The sequence below is a fragment of the Delphinapterus leucas genome, chromosome 4 (genome assembly GCF_059928025.1).
Source record: "Delphinapterus leucas isolate spDelLeu-1000000601 "Yukka" chromosome 4, BTC_Dleu_Yukka2, whole genome shotgun sequence".
Lineage (NCBI taxonomy): Eukaryota > Metazoa > Chordata > Mammalia > Artiodactyla > Monodontidae > Delphinapterus > Delphinapterus leucas.
The window spans coordinates 72,843,183-72,869,774 of NC_143132.1; the positions used below are offsets into that span (position 1 = coordinate 72,843,183).

General features: G+C 34.4%; 1 protein-coding gene across 17 annotated transcripts in view; it reads right to left on the reverse strand.

Annotated features, from left to right (window-relative positions):
* Nucleotides 1–26,592, reverse strand: part of DLG1 (discs large MAGUK scaffold protein 1) — a 285,870-nt gene that overhangs the window by 239,654 nt on the left and 19,624 nt on the right. The window lies entirely within an intron of this gene.

Sequence of the window (26,592 nt, forward strand, 5' to 3'; positions counted from 1 at the left end):
AACTTTCATCTTTCTCCAATTAGAACCAGCTGTTACAGGTCATTTATTTAAAAGACCATGTTTGGTTAAGGAAACTGTTATCACACAACTAAACATTATACTTCTGAAAAATGAATGAGAAAAAGTTATGTATACTAAAATGGAGAGCCCTTCAGGATATTATAAGTAAAACCAGCAAGGAACAAAAGATTATGTAAATATAAAACACATTATCTGTTGTATAGGGAAAGGGAGAAATAAAACATTCTTAATTCCTGTATATGCATAAACACTGGAAAAAATATAGAAACAAATAAAAATAGTTCCCTATGGGGACCAGGGTGAGAAGGGACAGAAGTGAGACATAACTATATAATTTTTTAAAGTGATTTTTGATTCCTGAGTTTAGTTTGAATAATATGTAAGTTTATTACCCATTCAAAAAAATGTATAAAAAATTCAAGAATAAATATGTGAATGGTTGGCTGGTGTATGGAAATGGTTGTTACAATCAATAATCTAAGTCTACTTAAATTAATTAAAATTTAGTTCCTCTGTCAAACAGGCCATGTTTTATGTGTCAGTGGATAGGACAACACAGATACACAACATTTCCATCACTGCATCAAGTTCTACTGGACAGTACTTAACTTGTTAGTCAACATTTTGCAGTCTAGAGATGGAAGTAAGCCCTGTAAAATGAAAAAGGATCTGACTCTCCCAAATTAAGTATAAGCAAGAAAAAAAATTATATATACAACCATTCAAAAAAAGTCAGTCAAATACTTAAGTGAATAGTAGACAAGTATCAAGACAAGATGATGTGGTCCAATATATACACTACCAAATGTAAAATAGATAGCTAGTGGGAAGCAGCCACATAGCACAGGGAGATCAGCTCGGTGCTTTGTGACCACCTAGACGGGTGGGATAGGGAGGGTGGGAGGGAGACGCAAGAGGGAGGAGATATGGGGATAGATGTGTGTGTATAGCTGATTCACTTTGATATAAAGCACAAACTAACACACCACTGCAAAGCAATTATACTCCAATAAAGATGTTAAAAAAAAAAATATATGATGTGGTCCATCCCCACCATAAACTAAGAAAGAGGTGGAAAACACTGGGAAGATGGGCCATTTTCTGGATCCTTTTGAATTCATAATAAATACAGAAAGATAAATTTTAGTGACAATTTTCCAGGATGTCAACATACAAACATATTCAAAAGAGGGCTTAAAATGCATTACAAAGTAAAAATATTCATTTATTTTTTTTAATCCACAAGTTTGGAACATCTGTGCCAAAGCCTCATTCATTCAACAATTATTTACTGAGTATCCACTATATGTAGATACTCAGACACTTGGTCAGGCCTCGGGAATACCATGAGAATAAAAGTCGTATTTTATAAAGTTTATAGTTCAGTGGAAGAAACATACACTAATAAAGAATCACACAAATACATGATACACTGTGTGCTAAAAGAAAAGGAAAGTATACTCAATAAAAGAACCTTATTTAATCTTGGGCCTCAAGGAAGGCTTCCCTGAGGAAATAATCTATAAACTGGAATCTGAAGGGTTAATAAGATTTGGGGGCAAGGACTTGCAAACAAAGGAAATCATTATGCATGAAGATCTCAAAGAACAAGGAACCACCTCACAAGAGCTGGGGGGCGGGGGGGAAGACCTGTTAATAAAAACAAAGAAAACCTGGTTTGCAGCTCCTAATACATTTGTATTGGCAGTCCCTTAATTGGAAGAGACTCCCCAAGACTGCACAGGCTTCAAATATTGCCCTAACAGAATTTAATATGGACTCCAAGTTTCGGCAAACAAGTTGAATAACAAAAATAATAACAACTGGTACTGAGTGCAAGAGAATCTCCTGAAATATGAACACTCCTTTCCACCTAATAAGCTTAATCAAGAACACACGAGAAAATTTTTTTCTTTTCAGGTCTTTCTCCTGCCACCTAAACTTCTGCTAAATGACCCTAAAATGAATAGAGAGAGAGAGAAAATATCCCTTTTCTACTTGATCAACAAATAGTATAACAAAAGATGGAGAAAGACATGATTCTACTGCAAGAAATTCTGATATGAAAGTTATGCAACTCCCTTTCTCAGAAGTTAATAGACAGATGGGAAACCTCTATACTAAAGAATATGAATGCCTTTAGCTGAAGCTGCACAGCGCTTATCACTAAAAAAAGAAAACACACCGTATACAATACTCCCAAATCACTCTTGTTGGACTTCGTATACTTGGAGTTAATTTTCCCATAGTGATAATGAGTCTGACAAAACTACACATCTCTTCCTGGCCCTCTAACAATATTAATTCCACCTCAACTGACATACATTTACAAAGGAGCTAATTAAGAACAGAAGGATTTACAAACACAAAAACAAATATCTCTTAGACATTATGTGGAAAAGCACAAAATAAAATATTGTATCCAAGCTGATTAAATTACATAAAGATCTATGTATGTATACTAACAATAAAGAAATACTGCACAAGAGAAATGCTCACTAGGATCTTTTCCCCTGCAAAATATGTGAATTCAGAACAAGTATTTTTAAAAATTCAGACTGAAGAGGAAATACATTTTCATTTCCTACTAAGAGGCAAAACAAACATTACATGTGTTTAAAATGTATTAATCAGAAAAGGAACTAGAGCTATTTATGACTGCATTAATACTACTGTAAATGGAGGCCAAAATTTGGCTGTTCAGCAACAATGATGATTTAGTCATCACATCTCACAACCCAGTTATTTGCAAACATTTTAAAGTAACAGTCTTCATTGTGAAGAACATATAGTTATGGGGGGGGGGGAAGCCCAGAAAACTAATCATCATTGCTTTAGCTCAACCCACATGCCTGTTCTTAAGGGTATCCATGGTAGCAGTGATGCAACATGCCTACCTAGCTCACCATGCCTACACAAGTGGGAGAGAGGGGAGGCGGATGATGAAAAAAAATTCACTTGGAAAGGTGTTTTAGTATTAACATGATAGAATTACATCAACTATATTGTCAGGCTTTAAAAATATATAAAAAACCATAAAGCTCTCTAAAGATCAGAAAAGCGAGAAAAGACTCAAGGGGGAGAAAACACTGCAGCACTTCAGTTGAAAAGAAAATTAAGATTTTTGCTCTTCCTGCTATAGCTATTGGTTAAATACGTTCAAAGGGTTTATTTCTAATAAAAGAAATCATTTTAATTTAGCTCTTTCAAAAGTAGCTACAAATAATATTTTAGGCTTCCTAATTTCCAACCTACATCTTTTCTATTTTTGCTTTAACAGTTACATAATAAAAACTTATTAAAACTTTAGATATTGATTCCATACAAATTTTTTTAACAATGGTAGCTCTCTTTTGCTTAAAAAGGATCAAATACAAAATATTTTAATGTATCAAAAAGGACAGGGGAGAGAGAAGATAGATCATTTCAAATAACCTTGCTATAATATTAGAAATAAAAACTAAAGTGAATGAAGTGATAAAAGGTAAATCACAGAGAGAACCAACCACCGACAACCATGAAAAGAACTTAGAGAAGGGGAAAAAAAAACCCAAACCAAACTAACTAGACTAAACCTGTGTCCCAGGCTTACTGCCCTTTAAACATTCTGTAAGAATATTTTGATAAGACAGTTTTACAGAGGTACATGGAAGACATCCCTGATAAATAGAATGGGACCAGATAATGGGTATGTTAGTATCTGATGAAAACTCTTACTGTCTGAATTATAATTTTAAACAAAAAGCAAACAAAACTAATTTAGATCAATTTTCTTGCTTTTCCTTTTGTGAAAATTAATTCACTACATAAAAATAGACTACTTTCAGAATTCACAAATTTACTGATTCTTTTATTACTGACCATAATTTTAAAATCTCAACAATTTTGTCTAACACTGTCATAAGTTTATAGAAATAAAACCCCCAAAATAAATTATTCCATATTTTACAAACCAATGTATAAATTTTAAATGTAAGCATCTTGAATCTTACACAATCACACAATGTCCACAAACTGGTGCTCAGGAATAAAAGAAACCAAACTCAGAGCTTAAGTGAAGCATGTTGCACTCTGAAGATGAGCATAACAGACTTTAAAACAAATAACTTTAAGGAGTTCTTGCACAAGTTTAACCATTTTAAATCCAATCAACATCTTTCCAAAGGCAACACAATCAGAACTTCACTATTCTTCTTAAAAACAAAATTAACTATATTTGCAATAAATAAATGGGAGAGTCCAGAAAATGTTCTCAAAATGAGTTATACTTTCAACCAGCATGACATATGGGGACAGAAAATAAAGTAGAGGGGGAGAACTTTGAGAATATATTTAGAAGATTTAAATATAATCAGGGTCCTATAAACCTTTGCTGTTGGGAGAAATGCTTCCTGTAAATCTCAGGGAAAAAAAATATCTGTTCAATATACTATTTTTAGCTATCTGAAACACATTTCAGAATATTACCTTTCCTAAAGGATATAAACTAAGCATCAAATGGATTCAAATATCTATTTTCAAATATATAACAATGGTTACACTTTATTTTTTAAATATATTATAAACAAAAAGGTCTCTCACACTCTGTCACTAACAAAGGTAGAAAGCATACTATATCTTACCTTTGTGGTTACAATGCACAGGCAATCCATTACTCAACCATTACAATATTTAATACATAAAGCAGTTTACTGCAAACTATTTTAAGTTGCCTATATGAACAAAAAGTAAAAATAAAGTTGTGAGATAAAACCACTGATGAAAAGTTATAACTGTGACAAGATCTCTCCAGGATCCATTCTTAGAGGTAGCAATTTTTCTACTACCTGAAATACAGGAAACCAGAATGTGTCACGTGCCCTACAATCTTCTTTATGTAATCTGTATCTGAAGAACTTGAAATTATCCCACAAAACACTGTGGAAGAGGTCAGGGTTTATTCCGCAAGAGTTCACTGCTGCTTCAGATGCTGTTTCATTAATCCCTCTTTTAAAGATATGAGGTTGACAGGGAGGCATCTAATGAAATGTTCCACAAAGAGGTTTCCTCGATATAAATTTAAAACTCCTCCTTGTTTGCTACAGTTTGGATATTCAAAAAATAACTACCAAAAGAGAAAAAAATCACTAAAAAAAAAAAAATGCAAGCAAACATTTCTTCCACTAAACCATTTCAGCAACTGCAGCTTGCAAAGTAATGACTTTCTCAGACAGTAATGAATGGAATATTCCATGTGGTATTTTTGAGAAGGGGAGAGAGAAGAACAAAATGCAATAATTTAAAATATTATCTCTAAAACTTACCTTTTCTCCCTTTATTAAAAAATGATAATAATAACATTTTACCAATTAAGTCAGATTTTAACTGTAGTGCCCTATTAAATCTATTTCACTTAATCCCTTAAAAAAAAAGAACACCACCACAAAAAGATAACTGTAACTATGTACCATTTCAAACTCTTCAAGAAGACTTCATTTTTAACCCAGAAGTAGCCTAACTTTGTGAATTCATGTCTTTTCCTCAAAATCACTGAAAATAGAGCTAGACAGGCTAACAGGACAAGGCATAGGGCTGCAACTGGCTTTCAGTCTCATAACCTTGCAGCCACGCTCCCCTGTAAAAATGTGTAATAAGGAAGAGCATTACCTGCAATTTCTGTCCACAGGGTTTCCTCATAGTCTACAGGTATTATAAACTGCCTCAAATTCAAACAAGTGAACTGTTCCCATTTTCTTCTTATACCTCACTCCTATAGTTGGTTTCTCCCTTAGTGTTCTGTGTTTATGTGTAATTTTTATTATCTAAAATAGTCTACCCTAGAGGGAGAAGGCATTCCTAAGTTTGGCAGACCTCGTAACACTGGAGATTGAAAATCACTATAGCAAGAGTCAGAAATAGTGTTTCAGCCCATTAACAGAGTTGAAACTGTTTAACTTTTAAGTAGTCATATTCTTAGGTGAATACAGATGAAATAATCAAATATCTACTTTAAGCAGACTCAACATATAAATATTTAACAACATATTATTAAAATAATATATCTAAAATATTACTTTATTCTACTCACATTCAGAAAACAATTATAGTCAAACTTCACATTCACCTTAAACGTTAGGGTCATCATTATAACTACAGCCACTTTTTGAATTAACTCGTATCTCAAACATCATTTTCATTTCCATCTAAGTTGTTTAGATGCTGTACTTTTTTTAATCCATCTATTAAAATATCACCTGAGTCCTTTCTCTCTCTCTTCTCCTTCTGGGACCCCTATAATGCAAATGTTGGTACATTTAATGTTGTCCCAGAGGTCTCTTAGGCTTTCAACAAAATACTAGAAAACAGAATCCAACAACACATTAAAAGGATCATACACCATGATCAAGTGAGATTTATCCCAAGGATGCAAGGATTCTTCAATATACGCAAATCAATCAATGTGATACACCATATTAACAAATTTAAGAATAAAAACCATATGATCATCTCAATATATGCAGAAAAATAGCTTTTGACAAAATTCAACACCCATTTATGATAAATACTCTAATAGGCACAGAGGGAACCTACCTCAACATAATAAAGACCATATATGACAAACCCACAGGAAATATCATTTTCAAAGGTGAAAAACTGAAAGCATTTCTTCTAAGATCAGGAAAAAGACCAGGATGTCCACTCTTGCCACTATTATTCAACATAGTTTTGGAATTCCTAGCCACAACAATCAGAGAAGAAAAAGAAATAAAAGGAATACAAATTGGAAAAGAAGAAATAACTGTCATTGTTTGCAAATGACATGATACTATACATAGATAATCCTAAAGATGCCACCAGAAAACTACTATAGCTAATCAATGAATCTGGTAAAGTTGCAGGATATGAAATTAATGCACAGAAATCTCTTGCATTCCTATACACTAAAAACGAAAGATCAGAAAGAGAAATTAAGGAAACAATCCAATTCACCATTGCAACAAAAAGAAAAAAATACCTAGGAATAAACCTACCTAAGGAAAGAAAGGTAGGTTTTTGTACTCAGAAAGTTTCTGTACTCAGAAAACTACAAGACGCTGATGAAAGTAATCAAAGATGACACAAACAGATGGAGAGATATACCATGTTCTTGGATTGGAAGAATCAATATTGTGAAAATGACTGAACTACACTACCCAAAGCAATCTACAGATTTAATGCAATCCCTATCAAATTACCAATGATATTTTTTACAGAACTAGAACAAGAAATCTTAAAATTTGTATGGAGACACAAAAGACCCCGACTAGCCAAAGCAATCTTGAGGGAAAAAAACAGAGCTGGAGGAATCAGACTCCCTGACTTTAGACTATACTACAAAGCTACAGTAATCAAGACAATATGGTATTGGCACAAAAACAGAAATATAGGTCAATGGAACAGGACAGAAGGCCCAGAGATAAACCCACACACCTATGGTCAACTAATCTATGACAAAGGAGGCAAGGATATACAATGGAAAAAAGACAGGGTCTTCAATAAGTGGTGCTGGGAAAACTGGACAGCTACACATAAAAGAATGAAATTAGAACACTCCCTAACACCATACACAAAAATAAACTCAAAATGGATTAAAGACCTAAATGTAAGATGGGACACTATAAAACTCTTAGAGGAGAACATAAAAAGAACACTCTTTGACATAAATCACAGCAAGATCCTTTCCGACTCACCGCCTAGAGTAATGGAAATAAAAACAAAAATAAACAAATGGTACATAATGAAACTTAAAAGCTTTTGCACAGCAAAGGAAACCATAAACAAGAGGAAAAGACAACCCTCAGAATGGGAGAAAATATTTGCAAGTGACTCAACGGACAAAGGATTAATCTCCAAAATATATAAACAGCTCATGCAGCTCAGTATTAAAAAAACAAATAACCCAACCAAAAAATGGGCAGAAGACCTTAACAGACATTTCTCCAAAGAAGACATCTCCAAAGATGGCCAAGAAGTACATGAAAAGCTGCTCAACATCACTAATTATTAGAGAAATGCAAATCAAAACTACAATGAGGTATCACCTCACACCAGTCAGAATGACCATCATCACAAAATCTACAAACAACAAATGCTGGAGAAGGAGAACAGGGAACCCTCCTGCACTGCTGGTGGGAATGTAAATTGATACAACCACTATGGAGAACAGTATGGAAGTTCCTTAAAAAACTAAAAATAGAATTACCATATGACCCAGCAATCACACTATTGGGCATATACCCAGGGAAAACCATAATTTAAAAAGACATATGCACCCCCATGTTCATTGCAGCACTATTTACAATAGCCAGGTCATGGAAGCAACCTAAATGCCCATTGACAGGTGAATGGATAAAGATGTGGTACATATATACAATGGAATATTACTCAGCCATAAAAAGGAATGGAACTAGGTCATTTGTAGAGATGTGGATGGATCTAGAGACTGTCATACAGAGTGAAGTAAGTCAGAAAGAGAAAAACAAATATCGTATATTAACGCATATATGTGGAATCTAGAAAAATGGTACAGATGAACCGGTTTGCAAGGCAGAAATAGAGACACAGACGTAGAGAACAAACATATGGATACCAAAGGGGGAAAAGAGGGGTAGGATGAATTGGGAGATTGGGATTGACATATATACACTAATATGGATAAAACAGATAACTAATAAGAACCTGCTGTATAAAAAATAAATAAATAAAAATATTTGCACACACACCCCAAAAATAAATTAAATAAAATATCACCTGACACTTTATCCCAAATCACTGCTAGTACCTATTCACATAACAGACAATTTTTCCCATTGGTTTTCTCAGTATACATTATAATCTCTACAACATAATCTCTTACTATGTTACTCTTTAGTATACTTTTTAATCCAATGCCTATAGTTTTTAAGGCCATACTCAGGAATGATTATTTAATCTGTGTTAAATTCTACACTCATTGCATCTTTTATAAACATCCAACCTGGCACTGATTAAGGACATATCAAGTCAATGTATTCTTCTCAAATAGTCATTTGCTGTGCAAAATAATTTATAAATTACTCTGTAATATGAGCAAGTTTAGAGGTCTCAAATATAAGCCTTTTGGGATGGCGACACCTCACCTAATATTCAGGCACATAAGATATTTAACAGTATTTTAGAATACCTATGGCTTTCTATATACAGGCAATTGTTTCCAACCATGATAGAATAATAGGGAACAGACTAACTCTCCCACTTTAAAACAACTAAAAAAATAGGACAAATAAGATACAATGATTTTCAGATGTTGGACAAAGTCCCATAAATGCCCAGGAAACTGCCTGGAAAAACTTTCCACGCCACAGCAGAGGGAGGGGGAAACTAAACAAAGTCCATCAATCTAAGATAAGGAGACAGAGTTGAGAATTCAGGAAGGCCAAGGTGTGTAAAATTCACAGGTAAGAGTACCAGAGAGGAGAGGTGCATAGTAAGAGCTCCACAGATCTGCAGAGTTCCTCTTCAGTCTTCATTAGTTTTTTTTTTTAATTTTTATTGCAGTATAGTTGCTTTACAATGTTGTGTTAGTTTCTACTGTCCAGCAAAGTGAATCAGCTATACATATACATATATCCTCTCTTTTTTGGATTTCCTTCCCACTTAGGTCACCACAGAGCACTGAGTAGAGTAGGTTCTCATTAGTTATCTATTTTATACATAGTATCAATAGTGCATATATGTCAACCCCAATCTCCCAATTCATCCCACCCCCACCCCCTTCCCCCTTGGTATCCATACATTTGTTCTCTAGTCTGTATCTCTATTTCTGCTTTGTAAATAAGACTGTCTATACCATTTTTTTCAGATTCCACATATATGTGTTAATATACGATACTTGTTTTTCTCTTTCTGACTTACTTCATTCTGTATGACAGTCTCTAGGACCATCCATGCCTCTACAAGTGACCCAATTTCATTCCTTTTTATGGCTGAGTAATATTCCATTGTATATAGGTGCCACATCTTATTTATCCATTCCTCTGTTGATTGACATTTAGATTGTTTCCATGTCCTGGCTACTGTAAATAGTGCTGCAATGAACATTGGGGTGCATGTGTCTTTTTATATTATGGTTTTCCCTGGGTATATGCCCAGTAGTGGGATTGCTGGGTCATATGGTAGTTCTATTTTTAGTTTTTTAAGGAACCTCCATACTGTTCTCCATAGTGGCTGTATCAATTTACATTCCCACCAACAGTGCAAGAGGGTTTCCTTTTCACCACACCCTCTCCAGCATTTATTGTTTGTAGATTTTGTGATGATGGCCATTCTGACTGGTGTGAGGTGACATCTCATTGTAGTTTTAATTTGCATTTCTCTAATAATTAGTGACGTTGAGCATTTTTTCATGTGTTTGTTGGCCATCGAATATCTTATTTGGAGAAATGTCTATTTAGGTCTTCTACCCGTTTTTTGATTGGGCTGTTCCCTCAGAATAGGAAAAAATATTTGCAAACGAAGCAACTGACAAAGGATTAATCTCCAAAATATACAAATAGCTCATGGAGCTCAGAGTCTTCATTAGTTCTGATCAGTCATGCATATAAGGAAACTTGAGGCTGGGGAAAGAACCCTAGAAAGAAGCAGGTAGAACAATTCCCAGAACTCACACAGGACCAAGAATAATGGAAAAACTCATAATATACAGGCTCTGGGTGGAGTACCCAGAAGAGTACTGGGACAAAGTTAACCCTATACTGAAGGCTGCTTGGTCCCACTAAAAAAAGCTTTTTAACAGCAAGTTTCAAAAGGATCATGCTGTTTCCAAGTAAGTTAACTGCATCCCAAAACAAAGCTCAAGAATATCTAAAGCAGGGCTTCGCTGGTGGCGCAGTGGTTGAGAATCTGCCTACCAATGCAGGGGACATGGGTTCGAGCCCTGGTCTGGGAAGATCCCACATGCCGCAGAGCAACTAGGCCCGTGAGCCACAATTACTGAGCCTGCGTGTCTGGAAACTGTGCTCCGCAACAAGAGAGGCCACAATAGTGAGAGGCCTGCACACCGCGATGAAGAGTGGCCCCCACTTGCCACAACTAGAGAAAGCCCTCACACAGAAACGAAGACCCAACACAGCCATAAATAAATAAATAAATTTTAAAAAATAAAAAAATTAAAAAAAAAGAATATTTAAAGCAATAGAAAAATATTTAGGACCTGAAAAGGTAAAATTCACAATGTCTGCCAAATCTAACTAAAAAACTTCCAGGTATTTAAAAAATAGGTACATATAACCCAGAGAAGAGAAAAAACAATCAATAAAAAAAACCAGAACCACAGAAACAGACCCACAGACATAGAAAACAAACTTATGGTTACCAAGGGGGGAGGCAGTGGGGGAGGGACAAATTAGGGGTATGGGATTAACAGATACAAACTACTAAACATAAAATAGATAAGCAACAAGAATTTATCTGTATAGCACAGGACATTATACCCAATATTTTATAATAACCTATAATAAAATATAATCTGCAAAAAAACTGAATCACTATGCTGTACACCTGAAACACAATACTGTAAATCAACTATACTTCAATAAAAACAAACAAAAAAACCCACCCCAAAATGACAGATGATAGAAGTAGTACCCAAGGACATTTTAAAAATTGTTATAAATTTATCCCATATATCCATGAAAACAGAGGAAAGCATGAGCATGTTAATGAGACAGAAAATAAAAATGGAACCAAATCAAACTTCTAGAGATAAAAATTTAAATGTCTGAAAAGAAAAACTGATTAAATGAGATTAACAGTAGATTCAATACTTCAGAAAATTAATGAACTGAATCAACACAGCAATAGAAACTGTCCAAAATATAACACATAGAGAAAGAAAGAAAAAAAATGAATCACATCAGTGAGCTATGGGACAAATTCAATCAACCCAATAAACATGTATTTAGAGTCCCTAAAACAAAGGAGAGGGAACAGAAAAAATATTACTGAAATAATGGAGAAAAAATTTTCCATATTTGGTGAAAATTATAAACCCACAGATCCAAGAAACTCAACAAATCCCAAAGGCATGAAGAAAATTGTAACAACGTAAAGTATATGGGAATGATAAGCACCAAACTCAGGACAGTGGTTAATTCTGGGGGATGAGGCAGAGAAGGAAATCAGGGTGGAAAATAAAGGATCTTCAACTATGTAACATTTTAAGTTACCTTAAGCTAGGTAATAGGTACATGGAGAGTCAAAATATTCTCTTTGGTTTCTGTATAACAAAGATCTTTTTTTTCTAATAATGCTTACACAAAAAGAAGACAATCCAACAAGACAGTTGCCAAGAAGACAAAAAAATTGCAAAAAGAGAAAGCAGATTGTAGCAAATGACATGAAGAAAAATCAGGGAAGGTAAAGGGCTAAAATGACATGGAAAAGGGATTTATGTTCTTTATCCTTTGCTACATTGATAACTTACTGAGTATGCAACATTTTAACATAAATAGATTATTTTATAAATCTACCATTTACTGAGCACTTAATATGTGTGTCAGACTCTGATGTAAGTTTTATATAAATTATCCCATTTCATACTTAAAGGCACCAAAGGAAGTGAGTTCTGTTTTCATTTCCACTTTACAGATGATGAAACTAAAAGAAGAGAAATTAAACAATCCACCCTACATTATACAATATAATGCAACAGACCTAAATACAGACATGGAAAGAAAATTACAGAATGATACATATATGGCTTTCATTTTAAATATATATATGAGCTAAACAATATATTCATTAACATATAGGATTAACTGAATAAACACATACCAAATGGTTAATGGTGGTTGTCTCAGTGAAAGAATATTTAAAAAAAGACTAATTTTCAACAATGTACATTTCTCTGTATATGTATGTTTTAAGATATGCCTGAATTATCTTTGTAATCAGAGAGTTTTTTTCTTTTTAAGTAAATAACTGAAAAAGAGCAATTCCTGTGGAAAAGAAGCATCAGAAGCCAGGTTACAGTATACTGGGAATGAGAGGGAAGGACAGAATAAATGTAAACTACTTTTTTCAAGAAGCTTAGCTAAGAAGAGAAGGAATACTATAGAGGTCCTACTGAGAAGAACTTTTTCCTGTTTGTCTGGTTTCTTTTAATGGAATCTTTGAACATATTTATAGGATAAAGGGAAGAAGGGAACAAAGGTCCAAGAGAGAGGAAGAGGTTATAGCTATTACATGAGGAGTGCAGAGAATGAGGTTCCAAAGATAAAAGGATCAAGAGCACAACAGAAGCTGTTAATATTTACTTGAGACAGTGACTTTCACATAATTGAAAACATATTTTTCTAAAAAGTTAGGAATTTTTGCAGTAAGTATGTATTACTTTGGTAATCCAAACTAAGAGGAAGGGTATTTTTTTTTAATTTCCATACACTTTACTGGGAAAAATTATATATGCATTCTATTCCAACTCAAGATCCCCATATTTTTCACATCTGAAGAAACAGAAAGGGGAGGGTTTAAGAGCATATGAGAAGATATCAATGCTCTAGTACTGATGATAGTAACAGATGCAGATATGGATATATAACAATCAAAATTATTTAAATGAGTTACTGAAAATGCCTTATAATCAAAACTCGTAAGTTAAGACTAATCGGGGATGCCTTCTTGCAGCACATAAATCTATAACCACTGTGGCATACTTAAGCTTTAACAGAGATTTTTATTTTCTTAGTAACTATAACATTTTGCCAAGTTTTCTCCTAGATTAACAGCTTGGCATAATATGGTAGTTGTTTCACTTTTCTCATTAACATTTTATTGTATTTCACTTCCATTTCAAATTATTGATTTAGGGGTATGTCCTTCAGTTCTAGAACTGGCAACTACCATTTAAACACTGCGATAAGACTGTCAGAGATATAAACATAAAAATATATAAAGTACATAATAGTGAATGTAAAATAACAGCATAGTAGTCATCAAAATCACTTGCAGAAACATTTAATGTACAACTCACTTAGTACACAGACTTGTCAGTTTTGGTCTTGATGAAATTTTTCAATTACAGGGTTTTTGCATAAGGGTTGTGCATTATTTCAAATTTTGTACATTTTATTTTCTTCGTAACACACCACTTAAAAACTGGAATTAAATGAGACAGCACTGTAAATCTGGTGGTACAGAGAGGGAGTTCAAACTAGTGTCTCTGGGATGTATTATCTAAGAGATAGAGACATTCTGTTAGAGAAATAAACATTAGGGAGAAGGATGAAAACCTTGAGAACACTGATAAAGGAAACAGGAAAAAGAACTGACCACCAATATAAAGGACTGTCAACTGCAATTCAAAACTGTGAAAAATTATGAAGCTGTGCTATAAAATTTGGTCAGCTGTCTTCTAAAGTCCATAGTAAGAACTGAAGTGGAGGTCTGCATTAGGGATATACAATTATAAGATAGATGGTACCAAAAGTACTGAATTTGAATATGGACTGATAATAGCACTGTGTAGATAATAGCATTGTATCAATTTTAAATTTTCTCAGTCTGATAATTGTATACTAGATGTTTTTAGAAATGTTCATATAAAATAAAATAAATTTTTTAAGGAAAATATCCTCGTTCATAGGAGATACGTGCTGAAGCATTTAAGGATAAAAGATCATGATGTCTGCAATTTGCTCTCAAATGGGTCAGCAAGAATAAAATTAAAAAGTGTGTGTGTATGTGTACAGAGAGCAAGCAAATGTGACAAAATGGCAATTTTACTATTCTTGTAAGTTTTCTGTAGATAAACATTTTTTTCAAAATAACAAATTTTTTACAAGAGAGAAATTGAAAAAAGGTCCAAAATAACAGTAAAATATAAGTCCTATAAGAAAAGTACAAAGTGCTATAGGGATTCATTTCGGAGAAAAGATGAGTGAAGACCTCACATGGAAGGTTTCTGAGCTGGGCCATGCAGGATAGGTAAAGTACAGACATTCCAGTTGGAATATATATACCAAACCATTTTCAGCAGCCACCGTTGCAGAGAGGGATTTCACTTTCTTATGTTAAATATCTCCTATTTTTTTTCTACAAACTTGCCTGTTATGTTTCTATCTCTATTAAAATTACTAGCTCTTTCTCTTATTTTATTAACTTTATTGTGGCATTTTCATTTGTCTAGGTAACAAATCCAATTACCAAGGAAGTTATTAAATAAAGTTAAGACAGAAACATCTGCCTTTGAAGCCTGAAGTTTTGAGTTCTAATCTCAGGTTTTCTACATGATAATAACGTAAGTTTGGGCAGTCACAACGTCCCTGAACTACAGTTTGCTGAATTCTAAAGTTAGTATCAGCTCCAAGTGCTAAAGACCAAAATCCGGCTTACCTCATATATATTAGGAGACTATACCAAGAATCCATGGTCCTATAACATCTCAAAATAAAATAATGTGTGTGAAGGTGCCCTTTAAAACTATGCAATTTGAAAATAATAAAATTATTTTTATAATCCTTTCCTACGGAACACTTGAACATTTTTTAAGAAAGGAAGAACATAATGTATCAGTTTTAAAAATTAATACAATAAGCCATTATTCCTGGCTGATTCTAGTTCTGGGGCAGTGAAACTTCAAAATGAACTTGGGAAAACTGTGCCAGCATGCAAGGACATGCTGAAAGACTAATGACCTCATGTCAAGAGGACATGGAGGGATCTCTTCAAGAGATCCCCCAAATTTGGAGTAATCTGAGTATCCAAAGAATAATAACTGAAATGGATTGTAAACACTAAATAAAATCCTTCAGTCCATAGTGACATTTTTTTTTAAAGAGCAAGAAAAAGGGGGGAAACTTATCAGTCACTTTTGCAGGGGATCATCGCGCACACAGAAAATATAAGCTTTACCCTATCTTTCCAGGAGAAACAAAGTTTCATCCCTAGCTGATGGAGATAAGTACTTTTTACAGAAGAATACCAACTAATAAATATAAACAGAATGATAAAATTAGAAGGGAAAAGCAACATTTTGAAACCTCTAATGGAATGTGATTCAGGCAAGGATCATTAATGCGTGAATCAGGTAAATATTCACTCAATACAAGGTGCTAAAGTAGTACCCCCATAGATACTTAATAACTACAAAGAGAAAAACATAACTATACAAGGAGGACTTGGAGGTCACCACCTTTAAGTAATCATACTTATCATCAAAAGCACAACAACTTGATATTGTGTGCTTCCTACTGCGATGCAACATGAAGTGCCATATATCACTATGAAGTCTGCTTACCAAAAATGAGTCTTACCAACCTTGACATCTAACTTCCTGTTATCAGAAATATAAGACTTAGTGGAATGACTTAAACAACATGAACAGACTACTAAACAAATACACAATGGGTGTTATTCTATAAGACAACTGGCATGGTCTCTACAAAAAGTCAGTCATTTAAAGAGTGGGGAAAAAAAGATGCGGAGGCCATTCCTCTAGATTGTAAGAGAGTAAAGACAATGAACCAGATTTGATATGTGCCCTCCCAACTCATTCCAATGCCTGCTCCCAGATCTTCACATTTGCTTCCCACCCTGAGCAGCCCTAGCAACACCTTGTGCCTCTGGCCTGCTGTCCACATCTCATCCTCTCACCTCCTCATTTGGGGCTTTCCTGCAAAGCACAAAACCAAATACCATATGCCCTGCACCCACAAATCCACAACCCTGAAGTGCAGGGGAATTCTTGCTCACTAGAAGCCAGTAGATAAATTCTTGCCCTTTCCCTCCTCGGATGCAGTATATATGGCTTCTCATGGATGCAATACCCAGGATCCAGCAATCAGTCTCACTCAGTGGCAAGAAGCATTCCTGTATTAGTTTTCCCTTATTTCCAGCTTATTCAACTTTTCCCTCACTTGTGCTTCCTAGCAGTGAATGAACTCCCTAAATAAAGTACATAATAGCACATTAGCCCTCTGCCTCAAGTTCTGTTAATAGGGAAATCCAGATAATAGCAGAGATTTAATGTTCAAATGCAGTACATGAATCTTAACTGGATTCTGACTTTTTTAAAAGTCCTAAAAGATAGATCAGAAATGACTGCATGGATTGGAGAGAAAATTTAATAATTATTAACTTTCTTAGGTGTGATAATAGTTCTAAGGTTACACAGGAGAATGTCTGACTATTCTTACTCATAGGAGATATGTGCTAAAGTTTTTACAGTTTAAGTGCATGATGTCTGCGCCTGATTTTCAAACAGTTTCCCCAAATACACATATAGAGAAAAGGCAAATACTAAAAAATATTAGTAACTGTTGACTCTATATGGATGTTTGTTGGTCTATTCTTTCAATTTTACTGTACTTGGAAATGTTTTATGATAAAAAGAAAAAAATATAATCACCTTTAGCCTATTACTTAACTATAATATGAAAAGAACCACAGTTCTCACTTCATTCAAAAAACATTTACTGAACAACTACTACGTGCAAATACTAATATATTTCAGTAAATAAGGCAGTCCCTAACTTCAGGTACTTACACTCAGGTAGAGAGACTAAAATACACACAAAATAATGTACATTGGAGCATTTAATTACGACAGTAATGAATACTATCAAGTAGAGGTAGAAAGTGCTATAATAGGAGCTCTGGCAATCTGAGAGGTAAAAGAAGCCTTCTATCAGGAAGTGACCTTGTAGTGATCCTTGACTCTCTTGTAGTGATCTCTGACTCTTACAACCCATTTCCAAACTGTCCTCGAATCCTTGAGATCTACACTCAAAATATCTCATAATTCAGCCGTTTAGCACCTCCATTATCACACTTTGGTTCAAGCCTATATCCATCCTTAACTGGACTACTTAAACAGATTCCTAACAGGTCTCCTGCTTCTACCCTTACTACAGTATATTTTCAACAAAATAGCCTGAATGATCCTTTTAAAGGTTAGGTTAAATGATGTCACTCCTCTGCTCCAAAACTGCAAAAGCTTCACATTATCTGCCCCCGTCTTACCCTCTGACCTCATCTCCCATTACTCTCTCCCTTTCTCACTCTGCTCTAGCCATACTGGCCATCTTGCTATTTCTCATATATTCTAGCCTTCTTCTTGCCTTAGTCCTTGCAGTGGTTATCCCCCAAATAGCTGCATCAACTTCCAATTCTTTGTACAAGTATCACTTCAACAAGGCCCATCATAAATACCCTACTTAAAACTGCAAAGCACACCCCCCATCTGGCATCCCTGCTCCCCTTAATCTGCTCTACCTTTTTTCCTCTCACATCACTTATCACCTTCTAACACACTAGATAAATGCATGATATACAATACGTGCTCAGTATTTGACATTTAAAATAAAATGCTAAAAATGAGCAGGAGTTGGCAAAAGAAATAAGAATCTTCTCGCAGAGGGAACATTATGTGGGGACCCCAAGCTAAGAGGAACCAGTGACCAAAGAAGGAAAGCACTCTAAAAGATGAGTGGAGAAACAGGCAGTGGCCAAATAACTCAGGATTTCTGAGTCTCATGAGGGATTTCCTACTTCACTCTGAGAGAAATGGAAAACCAATGAAAGGTAATAACATAATTTGCATTTTATAAAGATAATCTTGGAAGCAAACTGGCCATAAATTCAAAAGGGGAAAGTGTGAATGCAGACAGGCCAAAAATCTAGGCAAAAAATCAGGGTGGTTTAGACTAGAGTGGCAAGAATGGAGACACAGTGGAATGCTGATTCATGTGAAATTTTGCAAACTGCAGCACAAATTAGATGTGAACGTGAAAAGCAAAATAAAAGCTTCTGACAAATAATATAGTAGAGTATCTTTATCACCTAGGAGTTGGAAAACACTTCAGTAGGCACAAAAAGCATTAAACACAAATTGGACTATATTAAATTTAAGAAATCTTGATCATTAAAAGACTTCACTAAGAAAAGCATGCTTCAGAGTGGGAAAAAATATACATTACACATATACCTGACAAAAGAATCATATCCAGATAGAGACCTCCTACAAATCAATAAGACAGAAGATGTAAAGCAACAAAAAAAGTGTTAAAAACTTGGACACTTCAAAAAGATAGCAAAATGAACAATAAATATATGAAATGATATTTGTTAATTGTTAATCTTGTTAATGATAAGTACAAATACAACAATATGAAGTACCAGTACACACCTAATGGAATGGTTGAAATTATTAATAAAAAGACTGACAATAACAAGTGTTGACAATTATGCGAAACAAATGAAACTTGCACATACTGGTGGTAATTATAAAAACAGGCATAATCACTCTGCAAAACAGTTTCCATTATGTTCTAAAACTAAATGTATCATTTTCATAATTGGGTATATACCCAACAGAAATGCATACACAGGTGCCCAAAAAACATACACACTCAGTTCTGCTATAATGTTGTTCTGAAAATGCAAGTTTGTTCCAACACAACTGATATATTAGGAAACAGTATGAACAAAGCACAAATTTCATGTTTGCTTATGCTCAATCATATCTATGAGAAACACTAGGTAAGGGCAGAAAACTGAACCCCGAAGAAATGAGCCACATAGGAATACATAAAATGCACATATTTCAAGGCTTTAGTTTGAGTGTTACGAGTCACACTCATCCATATCTGGTGTTATAACTTTTCATCCACTTTCAGATAATTCTCCCTGCCAGCACTTCACAGTAACTCACAAGTTGCAACCCGAACACACACTCCCATAGCAAACAAGATTTTTTTCAAGGTAAAATGTCATATTTATTGTAATATTATGCATTTCTTAGTCACTTAACATGTGTGAAACTGTGCTGCCATTTCTATTAGGTTCTTACCTTTTTTAAATGTGGCACTCACCAAGTTTTAAGTTTTGAGTCCCCTACTTTCTCAAGACATAAGCCCTGTGGTTTTCACTGCACACCTTTGCACAGTATGATGATTTTTAAGAACTTAAACATTATACTATGGCAGAAATAACTGTAAAAGAATATTCAAAGCAGCACTAACCCAAAACTGGAAACAAGTAAAATATCCACCATCAATAGAATGGATAAATATAGTGTGGTGTATCATACAATGGAATATTATACAGCAGTAATAATGAAAAAACTTCAAATCATGGAAGAAATTCACAAATGTAAGAAAAAAGCTAGACACAAGAAGCTAGAGTACATACTGTATAAATGTGTTAATATAGTTTTAAAAGAGGCAAAAAACACCAACACAATGGTGTTAGAAATCAGGATGGTCCTTTGAGGAAAAGGGATCAGGTAGTGAATAGGAAAGGTACAAGGGAGATTTTGGGGGTACTGCTACTTTTTTTTTTAAATTGAGATTTAACGGACATACCATAAAATTCACCAAATTATAAGGTGTACTATTCACTGGTTTTTAGTATATTCACAGAGTTGTGCAACGATCATCACTATCTAATTACAGAATCCGCTAGCAGTCATTTCATTTTTTTCCCATGGCCTGATGTATTCACAATGCAGTAATTCATCAAGCTGTACATTTATAATTTGTGGACCTTTATATATGAATATTACAAAGAACTTCAATAAATTTTTTAAAGTTAGTATTTAGAGGACTTCAGATTAAACCGCGCAGGCTGAATATACACTTCAACTCTGTCTCCTAACTCTACTTAAATTAAAGCAGATGGATTACTTTAAAGCATTAAATACAAGGTCAAAGAGAAGGGGAAAAGAGATATCCTCCCTATACCACTGAGTCAGATAATTTCCCTCCCATAAAGATGAACTCAGAAGGAGTTCCATCAGTCCCCATCTGATACAGGAGACCTAGAGATAGCAGGGACAACTGAAAACGAGAGTACGTTACTGAAAGTGGGTATTCTTAACCTACCTAAATTAATACTTTCTTTTTTCACAGAATCATACTATATCTTCTGATCTGCAAACTGCTTTCAATCATTTACTAACATACAGTAGATACAGAGACTATATTTTTATGCCTGCTATTTTATATTACATTAAGTGGCTGTATGATATTATGTTTATCCAGTTTCTTACTGATAATCATTTAGATTGTTTTGGTTTTTATTAATATTACAAATAATACTGCAATGAGCAGGCACATATTTTTTAATATATATTAATAATTTATGAGAGTACATCTGTGACACATACTGGATCAAAGGATATGAATATATACTGTCAGGCTGTCTTTCAAAACTGCTGCACCACTGTATTCTCCTACCAACAGAATAAGAGTTTCTGCTTCCTCACGTTTAATTAATCTTTGACAATCAAGTTAGTTAAAAATATTCTGTCAATTTAATTTGCATTTTTTAAAGTTACATTGAACATCTCTTCATAGGCTTATTGGCCCATTTGTATTTCTTTTTCTCCAAACTGCCCGTTCATGTCCTTTGGTCACTACCCTATTGAATTTGGCTTTTTCCTTCTTATTGATCGGTAAGAGGTCTCTTGAGTTAAAAGGGTTAGAAATTAGTTCCTTTTCATAAATGTGACAAAATTTTTTCCCAGTGTAACATTTCTTATTTGTTCATTGTATCTTTTAAGATACAGAAATTCTATAATCAAAGTTCAAACAAACTTTGTAAAATCCACAAAGAAATTCTACAGTCAGTATTCTTAACCTTTTCTTTGAATTTTTCAAGGTTTTCTTTGTTGTGCTCAGAAAAGCTTTCCCTCTATCCAAAAAAGAATGAAAAGTTTATTTTTATGGTTTCATTTTTTTTTTAACCTTTTGATCCATTTGAAACGTACTGTATCATCAGGAATAGGACTGCCACAGACTAAATGTTTGTGTCCCCCTCCAAATTCACAGGTTGAAATTCTAACCCCCAACGTGACAGTACTGGAGTGGCCAAAAAGTTCCTTCGGTTTTAAGTAAAAATGAAAGACATATTTTTCATTTTCACCAAGAATTTTATTGAACAATGTACTCACTGTTTTGTTCCACTACCTTCTGCCATTTTTCAGGCAACTTCATAATTCCATCTTCCCAAAACATTTTATCTTTTTGAGCAAAGAACTCTTCCAGGTGCCTTTTACAGTCTTCCAGGGAACTGAAATTTTTTCCATTAAGAGAATTTTGTAAAGACTGAAATAAATGGAAATCCTAAGGTGCAATGCCTGGTGAATACGGCGGATGAATCAGATCTTCCCAGCCAAGCTGTAACAATTTTTGCCTGGTCATCAAAGAAACATGCGGTCACCCTGATGGAAGATTATGCGTTTTCTGTTGACTAATTCCGGAAGCTTTTCATCGAGTGCTGCTTTCAGTTAGTCTAATGGGAGCAGTACTTGTTGGAATTAAACGTTTGGTTTTCCAGAAGGATCTCATAATAGAGGACTCCCTTCCAATCCCACCATATACACAACATCACCTCCTTTGCATGAAGACCGGCCTTTGGTGTGGTTGGTGGTGGTTCATTTTGCTTGCCCCACCATCTCTTCCATTCCACATTATTGTACAGTATCCACTTTTCATTGCCCGTCACAATTTGTTTTAAAAATGGAACGTTTCATTACGTTTAAATAGAGAATCACATGCAGGAACACTGTTAAGAAGGTTTTTTTCACTTAACTTACGTGCAACCCAAACATCAAAGCAATGAACATAACCAAGCTGGTGCAAATGATTTTCAACGCTTCATTTGGATATTTTGAGTATGTCAGCTATCTCCCGCGTGGTATAATGTTGATTGTTCTCACTTAATGTCTCAATTTGATGGCTATCAACTTCAACTAGTCTACCCAACTGTGAAGAACTGTCCAGCGAGAAATCTCTAGCACAGAACTTTGCAAATTACTTTTGACACATTCAATTAGTCACAGCACCTTCTCCATACACTGCACAAATCTTTTTTTGTGTTTCAGTTGTGTTTTTACCTTTCTTGAAATAATAAAGCATAATATGCCAAAAATGTTGCTGTTTTCTTCCATCTTCAATATTAAAATGGCTACACAAAAATTCACCAATTCTGATAAGTTTTTTTTTAAATGTACGCTGATATGACAGCTGTCACAATACAATCTAACAAAATTTTTTTCAAATGAAGTTAAAGGCAACTAAGCACTAATAGAGCCATCTTACAGACAAAACTGAGTGAACTTTTTGGCCAACCCAATATTAAGAAATGGGGCCTTTGGGAAGTGATTAGGTCTTGAGAGTGGAGCTTCTGTGAATGGCATTAATGCCTTTATAAAAGAGACCCCAGAAAGCTTCCTCACACCTTCCTCAATGATAAGGACATAGCAAGAAGATGGCCATCAATGAACCAGGAAGTGAGATCTCACTAGACAGTGAATCTATTAGTGACCTGATCTTAGACTTCCCAGCCTCCAGAACTGTGAGGAATAAATCTGTGTTGTTTATAAGCCACTTAGTCTATGGTATTCTGTTATAGCAGCCCCAAAGAACTAAGATAGAATAGTGCATCCTTCTTTGTTGGAATTTCTCCTTAAATCAAACAATTTCTCCTACTCTTGCATTTTGCTTCCTTTCATATATTCTTCTTTACAATCTCTAAAAGTAATTGTTCTTATTTTAGAATAGATTTGTTTTTATAAAAATAACACATGCTCATTATTTTTAAAAAGTAACAGAAAAGTACTAAAAAAAACAAAATCCCCATTACCCACAATCATTAATATTAAGCAAACATATGCAAACGTCTCACTAGACATATGTTCAAAGTAAAAGACATACCAAAACCAAAAAAAGTTATAACTAAATGGAATACTAATTATGTCACTTTAAAAATAAATGGTATTGGGCTTCCCTGGTGGCGCAGTGGTTGAGAGTCCACCTGCCGATGCAGGGGACACGGGTGCGTGCCCTGGTCCGGGAAGATCCCACATGCCGCGGAGCGGCTGGGCCCGTGAGCCATGGCCGCTGAGCCTGCGCGTCCGGAGCCTGTGCTCCACAATGGGAGAACCCACAACAGTGAGAGGCCCGCGTACCACACACACACACACAAAAAAATGGTATTAATTTCCATTTTACTACATCAGAAGAAATAGAAGAAACACAGTCACAAGGCCACATATTAACGGACAAATGGGAATCTGGCAAGAGTTAGATCAGTTACCAACTGTTAAAAAAAAAAAAAGACAAGAAAGAAAAGTGGATAGATGCTTTACAAGACAAAGATTTTTACTTTAAGAGAATAAGAGAGGCAAGCCCTGGTGGAAATTGATCAATCTCAAATAATTTCTGCAACAATAACTCTCTTTAAGATAGTCCTGCAAAAATGAACATAAAGTGAAAGAGACAAGATCATGTTGCACGCAATTTTGTCAGAAAAAGATTACCTTACTTTTTAATCCAAAAATTAGTGCAGTGTAATAATAATCTAATTTTTTTGTACAAGACAAAATATTTTCATGATTTTAATTTTTTTCAAGTTATAGTCCAATAAAAACTTTTTTTGCATTTGTTTTGAGTCAGTGGATTCTCTTCAACTGTAAAACACTTGAGGTGAATTAAATTATCCAACTCTCTTTTCAGTCCCAAACACTGTGCCCCTAAGAGTTTAAAGTAGGGATTGAAATGAGAGATCAAGTTAAAGGTCACTTAGCCAAGTTTTCTGTCCAAATGAAGCATAAATGAATGGGTAATAGAGGAACATACTTTCCTTCTTTCCTTCAAAAGAAATCAAATCTCCAAATATTCCAAGCTTTTTTTTTAAGTCTTATGACTGTCATCCACCAGTGTGTTTCAAAACTATTTGCATTTTCAGACTAACATCTTCAGGGTATCCTGTCCTCTCTGAAAAACAGTACTTCCCCTTAACTGACCTTAGCTCACAGATTTTTCTCTTCTTAAGAATCTAGGACTTGATGGATATATCCCCATGTTCCCTTTACTAAGTCCACCCATGAATGGGTACAGATTTCAAACATTACTACAGCATCTTCCATGCAACAAGCCCTAAACAACATTTTGTAACCATACTCCCTTCTCCTCCACATTCCTAATTAATAAGATCTGATATTTCAGTCTGAAAGGCCTTATTCTCCTCTTAATTTTAGATACCTTTATTATGTCCATAATATACCTTTCAGGACATGCAGAAACCAGCAATGCAAAAAGCATTCTAGGTACCAGTGCCTCATAATTTTATAAAAGTTGAAATGTTTCCAATACCATTCTTAACGGAATTCAATACACAGTTGATCTTTCAGACTGAAATCTATATGGAAATTAACTTGCAACTTGCAGAACTGTCCACTTATTTAACCTTAAAGAACATTTACTGGTTACAATGATCAGGCCATTATCTAAACAATCACCTATAAAAACAGACAACTCAACTTCAAGAACTCTATGCTTTATAATCATAGCTGAGCATCATAAATCAGACAATAGAAAAATAATTAAGTTATTAAATAAGAAGCCAATTCCCTTAAAATTTAACATGTTTCTTAAAATTTTTTAACCTAGGACCACAGTAAATGTGAAATAGAAACTGTATTACTGATTAACATCTTAAAAATCTATCTGAAATGGACTAACATAAGTGCAAATGATATATCAATTAAAGGGAATGGAAACTGAAACTACCTAAGAGAAAATGATGATGAAAATAAGAGAAGAGAAAAATAAAGATACACAGGCAATACAACACTACATTCTCTAACCAAAGAGAAAAATACAAGGACATACTATGATTAGTAAAGAGAACTGTGAAATGGGTATTAAGATGCCTAAAATCCAAAGGTAAACTTGCCCAAATTAGCCAAATAAGCTGGGTCAAGTCATTCCTTTTCTTCTGGATCGCAGTTTCCTCATCTTTAAGATGAAGGGGAAGGATCAGATGTTCTCTGATTCTTCCTGCTCTAAAATTCTATAGTTCTATGTTATTTAATATAAGAGAAAACTGAGAATCTGTTTCATTACCAAAGGGCTGTCTGGTTGCTGCCTACCACTACTTTTCCCTGATTCAATTTTCCAGGCACTTCTCCAGCAGTAAGATACTAGAATCAAAGTCAGTCAGACAACCACCTTCAAATGACTAATGTTCCTCAGACAGAATCCTCATTACAAAATGCTTCATATCTCTGTTATGTCATATCTACCAGCAACAGTAGATCACAACAAAAAAAGAACATTACTAAAACAGTTATGAAAACTCAAAGAAATAATTAGCTACAAAAAAAATAGAGAAACCAATGCTGTCCTTAAGATTTCTTGATCAGTCTCTAGTGAGATTTAACAATGCAATCCTTCAAGCCAATAAACAGAGAATCTGTGTAGCAACTGCTTTCTGAGAAAAAATACCAGAGCAAAACCGTATTTTCAAAGTAGTTTCCATCTAATTATTACACAGATGGGGCCTCACTAAGGTCTAGCATGCAAAGTAATTTTTAATAAAGTAATATACTTTAAGTAATACTAATAAACCTGAAGCACTGATAATACTAAGTAAGACTAAAGTAGTACTCTAATAGTCAAGTATTTCAGACCTTGAACCATTCACAACATTTTAAGACAGGGGTACCAGAAATTCTGAGCTTATCCTTTCAAAAGTATTTTTAATCCCATCCTTTTTATTCTATTATAA